A 14,751-nucleotide genomic window follows, 5' to 3' on the forward strand; every position below is an offset into this window, starting at 1 on the left:
ACTACAGTTACTATTATGCATAATTACAGAAAGCACAATGCTTCCAAAATTCTGGAGCAAAGATTACCTTTTAGCCGCTCTGTAATGTTATCAAGTTAACTGACCTTCACTGTGGCCTTAAGATTTTACAGTTAAAATTATTACTGTAATTTCTGTACCTGCCTTTTTCCAGATTGCAGCTGGTTGGCTTACTTAGACCCTGCAATGATCTAAGAGGCATGTGTACAGAAATTAGCACAGTAAGCTACCACAAATTCTAGGTATCTTGGTCTCTGTTAAGAAATATTTACTTGTACCCTCTTAGATACTTAAAGCTGGTAGAAAACAGAATGCAATATGTTCTAGACTAATGTAGAATCATATTTTAAAAACGAATAATAAAACCCCAGCAAACAAGTAACACAGAGAGCACACAGACCTTTTCCACTAAGCCCCTAGCTCTCCCTATCATTTTGGAATTCCCCAAGACAACTTGTTTATAATGTAATACTAGTTCCCATGTCTGTAAATTTTGCATAGTGGCCCATTAGCACCAACCGCAGGCTAGGGAAGACCTTGCCTCCACTTTGGCAAAACGTTCTTACATGATTAAGTAAGGAATTACATACTTTGAGGTCACTTTTGAGTACAGGAGTGGTAAGTAGTTTAAAACATCTAGCAACCTAACTCAGCAATTCCTGTCTGGTTTGCTTTCTTCTCTCACACCATGTCCATTTCAGTATTTTCTAGTTTTAGTATGCATATGAAAAAACAGTTTTAACATACATACAAGAACAGAAAAGCATTCCATGTAAGCTACTATAGCTTGCTGTCTTAGCAAACAAGTAGACAGGCATAGAGAGGGGATGAGTTCTGTAAAAGTTCAGGTAGAAACTTAGCTTCTTTATCCACAGTTTTTGGTGAGGGCAGATCAACTCTTACTGTTGCCATGGGAAATAACCTGTATACTCTATGTTATGGTCTTCCAATTAATGTTTCTGTGTATCTTTGAGGCACAGCATACACCACTCCTCATCTTTGGGAGAAAGAACACTATTTCCTATATTTTTTCAGACATCCCATACAAGCTGATGTAACCAGACATATGCATAACGAATTCTCTATATCTGTATTTTATATACTGTATTTTTAAAGCTCTAGACAAAAGAGGTCTTTATTTTTTACACAAGTGTAGCATGTCAAGAGATTTCTTCAGCAATATTATAGTTATGTTTTATGCAGTCCTATCTTCCTAAAACCCATCCCTCATGCTTATTTAGCCTACAAGCACACAATCAGTTAGGATAGGTCACCTGTACATTAGCTTCCCAGAATTCTGAAGTGTTAAAAAAACATTAAGTAAATACTAGAATGATTCCCACACTCCCTATTCAACACAGCTAGGATATCTAGTCCCTGCAACCTCCACTCCAAGGGCTGTATTTTGGCTAAATCTGGAGAAGGATGAGCTGGAATGACTTAAAGCAAAGCACATCATTCAAGACTCAAATCTGCTGAAGATTTCATACAACCCTCAACTGACAATGCCTCAAATGCACATCTGTGAAGTGGGAAATACCATGAAAAGCACTACATGAAGGTTTATTCATAACTGGGACACATTAGCACCTCTTTCAAAACAGAAAACAAGAAACAAATCCAAAAAGACTTTTCATACCCTATTTTAAGCACACTAAAGAAAGCAGCTAAGGGGCAAAAAACATCATATACAAATTTGTCATTTGTACCCAGCCATAATGCCACTTTTCTTAAAATAGCTTTGTTTCTGGCACACTGAAGAATGTGGTTCTGGTAAATTTTGGAATTAAATACAACTGAAAAAATGAAGCTTTTTTGCCACATGCACTATTGATGTTAGAGGCAGATGTTCCCAAATCCAGCGTTAATCATTTCAAAAGAGAATTCTCATTCCTTCAACAAGCCTTGTGCTCAAAACCTGATGAGTAATGTGGCATTAAAAAATTCAGCTGAAAAGGAAAGGTTCAGCTCTTAGCCTGACATATTTAGATTCCAGAACTCTGCTGAAGTTGCCTCCTAACTCTAAGACCTAAACATAATCTGCAGCTAGATAATAAATTCTGAAAAAAACAAACCTGTGAGATCTTCAGAAAAGAGTAATTTAGACCATTTACAGAAAAACAAAGCAAATTTAGCACAGAGAAACATAGGATACTGGTTTCAATGTACTTGGAACCCAAAAAGCCTTCCTCATGCTTTATTTGTAGCCCATTATCAAGGAACCCTGTTATTTTAAATGAACACTCAAAAATAATTAGCTAATGAATACAGTTTTGTGCAGAGAAGGTTGCACACAAATAACAAATGGCATTACAATTAAACTTATTGACTTCACTTCCCTGACATGGAGATGGTTATAAACAATACACACTAACAATCTCTTACTGATGACCTTATATTTAAAACTTGCTCATGCCCAAAGCATCATTCTGGGACTGAGGTTTTCAGGCCCAATTTGTATTTAAAAAAAACGATGCTTTGGCCATTTATGTCACTGTTAAGAATTCTTAATAGCTTCAGCACTAGTCAGCTTAATATGACATGAAAACCACCCTCAAAAACCTCAAGTAACACTTAAGTAGCTAAAGGCTCTGCTAAACCAAAGTATCCAATAAAAAAAGCTTCCAAGGTCAGGATCTGCCCACCCCCTCCAAGCAATCTGTGTTCATTGTCAAGTAGGTTGTTGTTAAGCAGGCTGAAAATTGCAGATGTTGGGGGCTTCTGAGCTTCTAAATTTACATACCTCAGACACTGCTCTACGACCTACCAGAACAGGAGGTCTCCAGATTTTCAAAGAGTTCTGGGTAGATCTCACTACAACTCATTCTTGAACAAGATCTATACTGTTTTATTATCCTAAAAGCCAGGCTAATACACATTTTCATCCCCATTTTAATTCCCCATCTCTAGATTTTGGGCTCACTGGTTTTCAGCAGAGCTTGAAAGAGGGTACACAATGCAAAGCTTATATTGATTCTATAAATTCTGTGAAGGTGGCTGAGTAGGAAAAGAAAACCCTTTTAATCACCATCTCTTCTGCACCCATCACCTCAGAGGAAAACTGTAGCATAGGCCAATCCCTGAGGCACCAATCTATAGAGGAATACTGTTAATGGCCACCAAACGATAAATCAAAATGAGTTCTGCTCCTTAGAACCAAAGCACTCTGTGTCATGAGACAAAGCTGTAGCAAAGCAGGCTTTGCTAGTTCTGTCATTCTTCAAATTACTCCCCTTTAAAGCCTAAGAAAGTCTTTCTAAAACACTATGGAAACTAGGTATGTTAGATGGAAAACAGATCATGACAGAAAAAAGCTGTTTTAGGACACAATCCCACAGATATATCTTATAAAAATGCAGTCTATGGACGCCAGAAATGAGCATCCACAAATACGTCTGCATCAGTTCTAAGCAACACCTAACGACAGTCTAAATAAAGCTACTAAGCTAAGCAATGAAAAACAACCAAAATTAGCCACCCACAAAAAGTCTACATAGAAAGTAACTTTACCACAAAGCATATGTTAGCTTAAATTAGCAATCTATAGAGCAAGTAAATCTCTTGCTGCCTTAGAAAGACTGGAAGACAGCTTTTTGATTTGTCTTCTGTGAGAAATACTAGTCACCTAGAACATGACCTTCCAAACAGGACAAACAGCAAACCACATCATCTCAGGGAACTTTTATCAGGAGTCTCTCAAGTCTAACATGGCACTAATAGCAATCACCGACCTTTTAAAATAAACATTTAAGACACATCCTGCAGCACAAAAATATCAGCACAAACTAAAATATTCTGTCAATTCTATTCATTTTTTCCCAGTGCATTCTTGAGAACAAAAGGAAAGTTAAGAGCAGCTGCCTGGAGTAAAAACACAGACAAAAGGACTGCAACCACACAAACCCCAATTTCGTCTCTATCCACAGATTTGCATACATATTTAACTATATGTGCATGAATATTTAACACACAGAAATCATATTCCTGTGGAAAAGCCCTGTCAAGAGAAGCGTGATCCATAGGATCAGTTGTGATCAGCCTGTATTTCTAAATGTGCCCATGTAACAAGGGATGAAAAAGCCACAGACAGGATAAAACTCACACTGGCAATAAAACTGTCAAAAATGCACTCAATGTTTTCATGTACCACACTTTCTTTTAACTAAGATAATTTCTGATACCTGTACTGTTTATGAAATCTTCTCCTTTTGAAGTGAGCTCAGGTATCAGAGAGGTTACAGTCCCTTTCCCTCACAGGCAGAAAGATGCCACTACAGTTAAGAACTCTGGAAAAAGAAAGGACAGTTTCAATTTAATTTTAGTTTGAGGATTATTTTTTTTTGCATGTTTACATTCAGAGTATCAAATAAAGCTGTTCAATATTTTGACAAATACTATCTAAAAAATATTTAAGGCAATACTGTTATCCAGAGGGTTCAATGCTTTTAATGTTTATATATGTCACTTTCTCCCATGTTTTACATCAGTGACACTTTCTAGTGGGTAAGAGAAGCTGTTCCATCAACAGAGCTTATACATACTTTTGTCTACACAAGGAAGGAAGGTGTCATGGTTTAACCCCAGCTGGCAACTAAGCACCATAGAGCCACTTGCTGACTCCCCTCCAGTGGGATGGGAGAGGGAATCAGAAGAGTAAAAGTGAGAACACTCGTGAGTTGAGATGAAGACAGTTTAATAGGTAAAACAAAAGCCACTCATGCAAGCAAAGCAAAACAAGGAATTCATTCACTACATCCCGTCAGCAAGCAGGTGCTCAGCCATCTCCACACATAAAGGTTACTTGGGAAGACAAAGACCATCACTCTGAACACATCGCCCACCTCACTCCTCCTCCCCCAAGCTGTATATGCTGAGCATGACGCCGCATGGTGTGGGATACCCCTGGGTTGGGGTCAGCTGTTCCAGCTCTGTCCCCTCTCAACTTCTTGTGCACCTGCAGCCTGCTCGCTAGTGGGGTAGTGAGAGGCAGAAAAGGCCTCGGCTCTGTGTAAGCACTGCTCAGCAATAACAAAACCATCCCTGTGTTACCAACACTGTTTCCAGCACAAATCCAACACACAGCCCCATACTAGCTAGTATGAAGAAAATTAACTCTACCCCAGCTAAAACCAGCACAGAAGGAGATACTGTAAAAAGGCGTTCAAATATAATACAGCTAATTCTTATGAACAAACTGCTGAAATTAGCAGGCACTTCCCTAAAAATTTTATTCAGTTCTCAACTATTGTAAGCTGCAGATGATGTACTACTTCTGCTTTAGCTTTATAACTACACTTTTAAGTATTATTCTGGCTGTAGATTCTTCCACATTTGAGACATAAACCCAGTTTTATCACTAGAAGAGAAGCAAATCTAAAACGTACAAAGTGCAAATAATGAAACGTTTAAAATAAAAGGTGTAAGATTGGCTACAGAAGGCACATTACAAATTATCAAAGAACAAAAAGCCATATTTGAGAGGTACAAAGAGAACAGGATTTGAAGGTTGATAGGTACTAAAAGATGACCAAACAATGACTATATAACTTTTTTTTTTTTAAACACTCATCTTTGTCAAGAGATGGCCATGTACTGAGGTAAAGTAAGTTCTCCTGAACCTGTAAGTAAGGTTCTCTCCAAAGCCCTGCACAGAATTCTTTTGTCTGTGATAACATCCAATGCAGGTCTTTAAATTGTTATCACATCAAGCAGAATGAAGATAGTGAAGAAGTAGATCAAATAAAAAAATAAAAATTTATTTTCTGATGAAAAAAGCTGGAAGGACAAAGCACTGGCACCACCTCTCTCACTGGAAGAGGCTGAAGTTTTAGACTAAAGGCACAGTGCTTCCAATCTCTTTAGACATCTATCTCCTGCTACAGTCAATGGGAATTAAGTTCCTAGAGGGTATGATTTGAGCTCAAGTTCCCACTCTGTGACTCAAATTAGCAGAGTGGCTACTAACCCTCTAAGGGTAGTTTCACTGTTGCCATTCAGAAACTCACCAAGAGCCAGCAACATATTTAAGTTTTACTTTGCAGCTCCTAAGATAGAAACAGACTCATTGGGGCTTCCCAGTCAACAAAATCTGTAAGGAAGCAGCACACACATCACCACAGAAAAGAGACCTAAGGAAGCAACAGCTACTCCTAAGCAACAGGCAGTGAACAAGGTCTGGAATGCAGACACCCACTAACCAGCAGCAGCTGAACAGGTGGAGTTCAGAACCAACTGACAACCAACCCCTGCTTTTCTTCCCAGCAGGGAAGAAACATTTCCTCAGACTACTGCTCCTACATCTTCATATCAAGGTTTTCACTCTTTCTAGTTTGGTTTTTTTTTTAGTAAATTTACATACTCTGTAAAGGAAGGACAATAGCTTTGTATTTTAAAGATAAGTTTACAATCAAAATAAAAATCCATTTTTAAAAGTATCAAACAAGGTCAAATCAAAAAACTCCCTTCAACGTATTTTGTATCTTCAACCTAAAAACAGATGACACTGCTCCAAAGCTCCCCTCGGCTTGCCTGTCACATTAAACACTATTTCCAGAATTTCAGAACAGTAGTAGAATGTAATTCTTTGAATTACCACGATAATGAAAAAAGGTACAATTATCACCAGAGAGTTTTAACAAAAAAAGTCTCTATTACTCTCCCCCGAAAAACTAAAGTAGTTAAGAGTAACTATACAGCTTACACTAAATGAAATACACAAGCTCCCTAAAAACCATTCTGCTTAGAATATTTCATTACAACTCTGAACTAAAAAATTCAGTGCCTGCTCTGTCTAGCAGCAGGATGCTCAGGCACACAAGACTCCTACAGTAATCCTCTCCCATACTTACTCTAGCATTCAGATACCTCCAAGAAATGAAATATGCAATGTCCAGACTCAGTCTTAAGTCCCTAATCTTCTGTGTAGTCAAAATAAAGATGACCAGCTTTAAAGATCTACACAGAAGTTATTTTAATTTGGCTTCTGAGTTTAGAAAATTTACTTTGGCCAATTTTTTCAAATTTCTTTGCAACACGAGGGATAGCTCTTTAGGCTAATACACTGATGGAATTTGCATGCAACCAAATAATGAGAATAAACTTCAAGTTTCAAGTTGTACACCATAGTTGCATGTGTCACAGGCACCATAAAACTGTGAGAATTAGAAACCCTCCATGTGCCACAAGACCAAATTGGGTTCAGCACTCACCTTTACTGGAATGATCTTGGTATAAACACACCAACCTCAACACTGATCCAGCATATCTTGCTTCTGTCCTTAGAGTCACAAGTTTTGGAAGGCTGCATTTGTCCCAGATAGCTTCCCACTGATGACTGAAGTAAACATGGACTCACCCTTAAAGAAATAGTTCTCTATGTCTGCTGGCAGACTCAAATACTAATGACCAACAGGCTAGCGAAATGAGCAATTTACTCATTCTACATAAATCAGAGTAGTAAAAAGAAACTTAATACCACCACCACAGCTCAAGTCAAAATGACAAAGATTAATAACTACTACTAACTGTACTGTATTAGAAGCATTTGTTCAAGTACCAGCCCATTTTCAAGTAATCAAAGTACATTTAAAAGAGCTTCTTTGCCAGAAAGGATTTTTCAAGATATTCCCATAGAGATTGACAGTGCATGCCACACGTAAGTCAGAACTAGCACACCATAAAGCTAATGCACTAACACAACACAGCTATTCTTGCCATGTTCTGATAATCCTCAAACATAAATTAGAATGATTTAGATGTTTTGCAAGAATGCTGAATACATTTCAACGAAAAATTTATTATTTCCTTAAAATGTAAGATCCAAAACTTCTTTGCAGCTCACTTTTAAGGCAGGCTATTTTATTTCTTCTTAGCCTGACAATTTCTTTACATGTCTTTATTTCTTTGTCACTAAGCATTACAGCAAATTTTTTGCAAGACAGGATTTTTGATTTTCCAGTTTCATGTAGCTGATTAAGAAACTTTAAAAAATTGTAAATTTTTAATTGTGGCAGGAGTTTTGAAGCGCTGGAAGGAAGCCAGGACCAGAAAGGAAAAAAAAAAAAAAAAAGAACTGTTTCTATACAATTAAACAGAGCATCATAATGAGATGCGTTCTCATTACTTCTGAGAACAGAACAATGTAAGCGCTTTCACCCAATTAGCTTTTCAACTTGCAGATGCCAAATGACATTTTTATTTTCAAGATTTGCAAAACCATTTATTAAAGAAGTTCCCATTATTTAGAAGGATGAGAAAACTTCAAAGCACTCAAAATTGAATCTCTGCCTATTTGAGAAAGAGATAAGGGAATAAATTAAGGCATGTTCTTGCAGAAACAAGCCATGTATCTGCTACCGAAGTACAGTATTCAAATGGTTTGTACACAGCTTTTCTCTGAATACAGAAAACTAATGCAACCTGTCTTACCTATCAGAATTTTTTTTTTAACTGAAAAAGTTACAATTTTGGTCAGTTTATCCTGACCACAACTGCTCTGTGTAAAGACATCTGTTAATGTTTAAGATCACAAACAGTCCCTTAAAAAAATACAAAAGCACTTAGCATGCTGTCACAAGTACTGCTTTGTTTCTTGCTCATCTGCATCACACCATCCAGCAGAAGCCTGGAAAGGCAAAAACACGAGCATAGCCATTGTCCCTGCGCACAGAAATCTACATGGGGAGTCTCTTCCTCAGTGGCATGCTGAGTAGCAGTTTCTCTGGCTGAGAACAGGGGAGCAAAAGGGAAGTCCACAGTGGGGCTTCAAAAGAAGCAGAATCACACAACTGATGACATACAGATGTTCCCACATCCGTTCAAATGGGAGTGCTGAAAATGTTCAAATGGTCAGCACTTCTCTGCACTTGCTACATTCAGATTTAACTGCACAGGAAGAATAATCAGAGCTGGTGATAATGGTGGGTTTGAGAATCCATTTTCAAGAATAAAGGAAGCAGAACTGCTTGCACCCTACAGCAAAAAAGGTACGAGCAGTAAGTTTCCACACATTACTGGATTTTCTCTTATTTCTAACCACACAGAATAACAGGGAGCTGTAGTTCCCTTCCGGCTGCACTTCGGCAGATCTGACTCCAGCTGCAGGCTGAACAGCACTCAGAATCTGTTCCTCTGCAGGCAGCTGTCTGGGATAAGTTACCAGAAACAACAGCAGAGCTGAACAAGAGTTCAGACTGACTCCTTAAGTCAGTCACAGTGTTTGGTGCCAAACACCTCCTTTTAGGAAGCTGATGAAATATAATCAACAGGTAAATGAAAATGGACCAGATTCCTCACAGATTAACATGTTGCAGCCATTTAGAAATACCCATCTCTCTGCTGTTTTATTTTTCCCTTTTGTTACTGCAAAAGCCCTTGCACTTTATTAAAAATTCTGAAACAATGTCATTTAAACTGGTAGCATATTTCCAACCTTCCCCACCCACACTCCACTTGAATTGGACACTGGAAGAGGGCAGGATAGATTAAGAGACAAATGTAAAGCTATTCCTTGCTGAGAATAACTCAAAGAAACTTTTCCAAGTCTTCCATTTCCTGCTCTTTTACCACAATTCTCAAACCTCACTGTAGTAATATTTCTTGACAGAAGTGACAGTTTCAGTGCTCTTCCTAAGGAACCATAACTCATTTTGACCAGTGGATTTCTCTCCACATCATACCTTTTCTGTATCTTTAAAGTATCCCTGATCTCAGCTGCAAATATAAGTTTTTATAGAAAACTTGTTTTTCCAAAGCCCCTATTTGTAGATCAGTCCTTAAGTAACATACATTAGTTACATCTAAGGTTTCGACTTCAGAAATCAGATGTTGCTTTGAAATAATGTTCAGGCAAGCTCTTCTGTTCATGAGCTCTTTTAGAATATTTTGGAAGTGCACAAGAACCACTCTAGGGCTACAATCTTAAGGATTTTCATTCCTCTTTAGAACACATGGGCTGGAACTATTCCCTTTTCTCCAGCTATTTTTTCCAAACTTTTTTCTCCTCACCTTCTCAAGATACTTTTGACATTGAAACGTTCTACTGAAGATAGAAGTACACTCATCAACATTAGGAATCTACAGAATAAACAATTTTATACAGAGTATAGTCTTAGCACAATGAAAAAAAACATTCAAAACAGTTAATCAGTTACATAATGACTTAAAACTACTTGTCACCACCTTCAAAACTTCCCACCTTGCTCAATACCCAAATTGTGGTGCCTGTAACTCCTACCATGCTCCCAAACCCGATTCATGTACATCAAAAGTAATCGTTCCTCCTCAGTATTAAGAGATATTACAGCATATTTGTTTTTAAAACTTTTAAGATACTTCTGTCGTGATAGTGAGAGGCAGGGTTCCCAAATGTACCAGCTTATAATACACCATTGACAAGATCAATAAAAAAACTTCAGTCCTGTGTGTACAAAGGTGGTAGAATTTGCTCCTTGGTCTGGTCCAGCCTGGACAGAGCTCATAGCTGCTCAGTCTCGTCTACCTGCTCCGTGTTATCCTCCAAATCTCTTGCTGCATGTTTTTCCCTGTGACTCGCTAGTTTCTTGGAACAGAGACCATCATCTTCACTGAAAGAATGATCGGCATGTAAAAGATGCAGCTGCAAAAATCACACTGACAACAGCTCTGGACAACACTGGTTAATAACACTATAGGCCAACTTTACCCCTCTGCTGTAGACTGGATTCAACCATGTCTTGTTAAAGAAAAAAATGAGCTAAATTAGAAAAGCCTTATCAGCACACCCAGCTTCACGTATTTGCCTTTCATTATAGAACCTGTTTTCCATGGAAGTTAACTTCATCTGCAGCCATTTGGCAGATGCAAGTTTAACATCTTCAGTTGCTCTTGGTTCTCTGTTTATTCTGCTAAGAAAAAAAAAATATAATCCCATGTGTCCTTTGATATTCTGCTTCCAAGATGTATTAGGTAAATAATTAAGGTTCATTATCAAAATACTTATCTATTAACTTTTTTTTTCGAAAGCTAAGTGCATACTACAAAGCTCTGTCCATGCTGATAGCTTGATCTGTAGCATGAAAAACATCTCCTAACCAAGGAAATTAATCAAGTAGGTATGTCAAAAGCCAAAGGTGAGTTTTTCTTACTAGAACACATCTTTCCTACAAGCTATTTACACAGAGTGGCCAGACAAAATGTTATTGTTCCTCCTCACTGGAACACTTCAGTTGTGCACCTATATATATACACGTAGATGTACAGGAAGCATTGACTGTCCTAAACACTATTATAAAACAAGCCCTGTAAATACAGTAATTTATTTTTTACAAAATGAAAGCATCAATGCATTGATCTAGACAGTGGGGTCCTTCAGTGGACTACACAGTTACTTTGAAAGAGAAGAAATACATTAAGTCCTAAAGCATACCAAGTCTTAATTTGGGAGAAAATCATTGGCTTCTCAAAATTAAGATGTTCCTGCACTTCCACCTTAGTTGAAGATTCAAATCAGCTAAATATTTCTTTTGCCAAGAATAACTTAAACTATTACTCCTGCAAATACAACTTAAGTCTACAGTCATAATTTTAAAGTTAAAATTTATAAACACTAAAATCTAGGAATATTAAGGCCATGTGCTTACAAATTATTAATTTTGAAACAAGCTATAGCTGTTCACATGATTTAATGAGGATGGCCTGAAAAGGTTTGCTTTTCTAAGCAGAAAAAGTTTGATTTGCTAGCTTAAGCAAGCAGCGTGGCAAAAAATGGTTACATGGCCATTGCTGGTCTTACTATGAAAAACCAATTGGTACCTCTAGGCATGATAAACTACATCTTATAACCCAACTAAGAATTGAGTAAAGCTGCCACTTCACTGAGGAACCTGCTGTACACCAATTTAAAGAGATATTTAATAGACCCCTCTTCTCTCAGTCACCCAGAACCAGGTGATGCCACAGGTCTTCAGGTACATGTGCATCTGATGTACCTGAATATAAAGTGCAGCAATTCCTGTCTCTGATGCTGTAAGCCCCTGAAAGTGTAGCTCCCATTATTTTCAAATATCTTTCAGTTCAAATTTATCACCATCGTATTTTGCATAGAAGATACATAAAGTTGATTCTATAATTTTACTGTTAGTCAAGGAAGTGTCAGATACTTAAAAACCATGAGCAATGTGAACAATACACAGCTTCTCCCTTTAATATGTATTTGCAATCTGTAACAGACTAGTTCGTTAGCATTCAGTTAGAATGTTATGTAATGGCTGAGGTATTTCTAATAAAAACAGTCTATTTCTGTTAGCCTGTTCTTCATAGACATAAAAGCTGTCTTCATCTGATTTTTATTACGACTTCATCTTCCTCTGCTCTTTATGCATTTTTTAAGACTTCTGTGCACCCGTTTTCATTTCACCAACACAGTATTATTTCCTCCCACCTCTTCACACAAATCTCAGCTTTTATTTTCACACCTGCTTTCACCCATGAGAAGTTTCTATGGGGTTTTGTGAAACCCAGACCCAGAAAAAAAAATGAGGGCATGAAACTGAGTGAAGAAAAAATTTGCTACAGAAGATGAACAACTGGTTCTACCAGTAAAACACCATTGGCAGTCCCGTCATTACAAGCCCAACATCCAACCCCAACTAGTGGAAAGGTGGTGCATTTTCAGGGCAGAGGGTTTTTTCCCCTCTCAAACCCTCCATTACGGTATAGGGCCTTTAAAGATGTCTCACTCTTTCTTCAATGGAAGAGGAATGTTTTTTCTTCGCTCGCATCTCCAATACACTATACAAGGGTTTATTCCTCTCCAAGAGCATGCTATGCAAGAGTTTAATCCTTCTGCAAGAGCTACCTTTTTCTTTTTATCTCCACATCTAAGCCTCTTATCCACACCACCCTTATATGGTATATTTAGACTACATTTTCCACCCTCTCTCCACTTCCACATCACTCCCATTAGTTAGCCTGGAAAATATTCTGGAACAAAGGGCTTTCACTTTCAGTGGCTTCAGACACCCAGTTGAAGCCAACCCCACATACAACATATCCACTGCTCTGATTTACATTTCTTCTCTTAATTGACATATAGCATTCACTCAGACAAAACAACAAAACCTACACGAGAGCTCCCTTCTGAACTGCATCAGCTCTTCCTTGCTCACTCTGCCCTGTTTCACTTTCCCTAGCAGGATGGGGGGGAAACAGGACCTTGAGAAGATGCATACCATAAATCTATATGATCGAACAAGGACTAAAGCAACCCAAACTAAAACTAATGTAACTATTTCGCTCTACAAAAATCTAGGGCTCCTGTTATGAGGCCTAAATGAGTAGAGAAGTTATAAATTGCTACTAAACTGCAAAGAGACAGAACATTTACATTAGCAAGACTCATAGAAGTGACTGTGTATTGATTTATAGGTATCTTACAAGCTATAATTTACTAAAGTGATAAACTTTATGCAGGAAACATCTATACACTAAGGCAGAATACTAGGTGAGAGTAGAGTCCTAGTCTCCACACACAAGCACTGGCCAATGAGAGAACTAAATTCTCACTTCACTTCCAACAGCCACCTCTTCAGCACGCATCTCCACCAAAGTGGTCATACTCCTCATGCACTGAGCACAACATTCTGAGGGACAAATTGCCTTTTCACTGAACATTCACCAAATTAAAAGAACTCCCAAAACTTTGAGGTTCTTTAGCCCCAAGGAGACTGTGGCAGAATTACATTAAGACACCCCAAAATTAACGTTGAAGAAAAATTATCTAAACTACGTAATTCAAAGAAAATTGACAGCTATTTAGCTCCTGACAGTCAGTATTAAACGGTAATCCTTTTGTTTCTCACTGATGGACAAATGAGATCATGTCCTATTTCCTCCCCCCTTCAAAAGCAGTTTCTTGTCTGAGCAGAGCTCTTAAGACAACAGGTAGGCCTGCTACCTCACTGCAGAAGAAACAAAGTTATTAAGAATTGGAATCCTGTCCCTTCTGTTGGAAATAATGCTAATTTCTACTAACCGATCTGACACCAGTAATCAAAGAGCGACAAGGAAAAACGGTCCCGCCTCAATGATACAGAGTTCAAGGCCTTTCACAAAGGACAAACTTACAAAATGCATGTGCAAGACATAAAAAAGAAACAGAATAAACAAAATGTTTCATTCAATGCCTAGTGCCACGCTCTCATGCACGCTCCCCTTTTCCCCATAAGGAGGGCCTGAACCAGAAACTATCTGAGCCATCTTTACCCCAAGATTTTCAACCTCTCCATCCCTCTACGCTGGCTCCCATTATGCCCGCTGCATTCTGCCCACTACAGACTAGCTGTCTGAATTTTAGCCGTGTCATCTAACCATGATCTCACGATCCTTTAAGGCTATCATTAGGAACACTCCGACTCTGCTCACCCCACTCCTACAAATCTTGTCCCTAGGAGCAGAAACATCACCTTCCTGAACTGTGCTTCACTCAGTCTTACATCAAACAACCCAGGAACAGCTTCCTATTGTACAATTCAAAAACTGTGCATGAATATTTCAGAATTAGAAAACGAAAGCGGCGTGCCCTGTATGTACCTTCAGCATCCTGTAAGAAAAGGCTCCCCTCCCCCCTCCGCGTTTCTGGAGGAAGAATCACAGCCACAAAGTGAGAGCAAACGCACGAAGGGGACCACACGTTTCTCGAGTAATCTCCCGAGAAAGAGAAGACACCCGGAGCCGTTAAAAAAAGAAAGGGGCGGG

The 14,751-nt window shown here is 38.3% G+C and overlaps 1 protein-coding gene across 10 annotated transcripts in view; it reads right to left on the reverse strand.

The window, feature by feature from the left end:
• Positions 1-4,302, reverse strand: part of PRRC2C (proline rich coiled-coil 2C) — a 64,891-nt gene extending 60,589 nt beyond the window's left edge. For all 10 annotated transcript variants that reach the window (XM_026853461.1, XM_026853457.1, XM_026853454.1 and 7 more), the window contains exon 1: positions 4,200-4,302. The gene's annotated coding sequence lies outside the window, so the exon portion shown is untranslated. The remainder of the gene's footprint in view (positions 1-4,199) is intronic.
• Positions 4,303-14,751: the final 10,449 nt, after the last annotated feature.

The sequence above is a fragment of the Athene cunicularia genome (genome assembly GCF_003259725.1).
Source record: "Athene cunicularia isolate RWA chromosome 8 unlocalized genomic scaffold, athCun1 chr8_part1, whole genome shotgun sequence".
Taxonomy (NCBI): domain Eukaryota; kingdom Metazoa; phylum Chordata; class Aves; order Strigiformes; family Strigidae; genus Athene; species Athene cunicularia.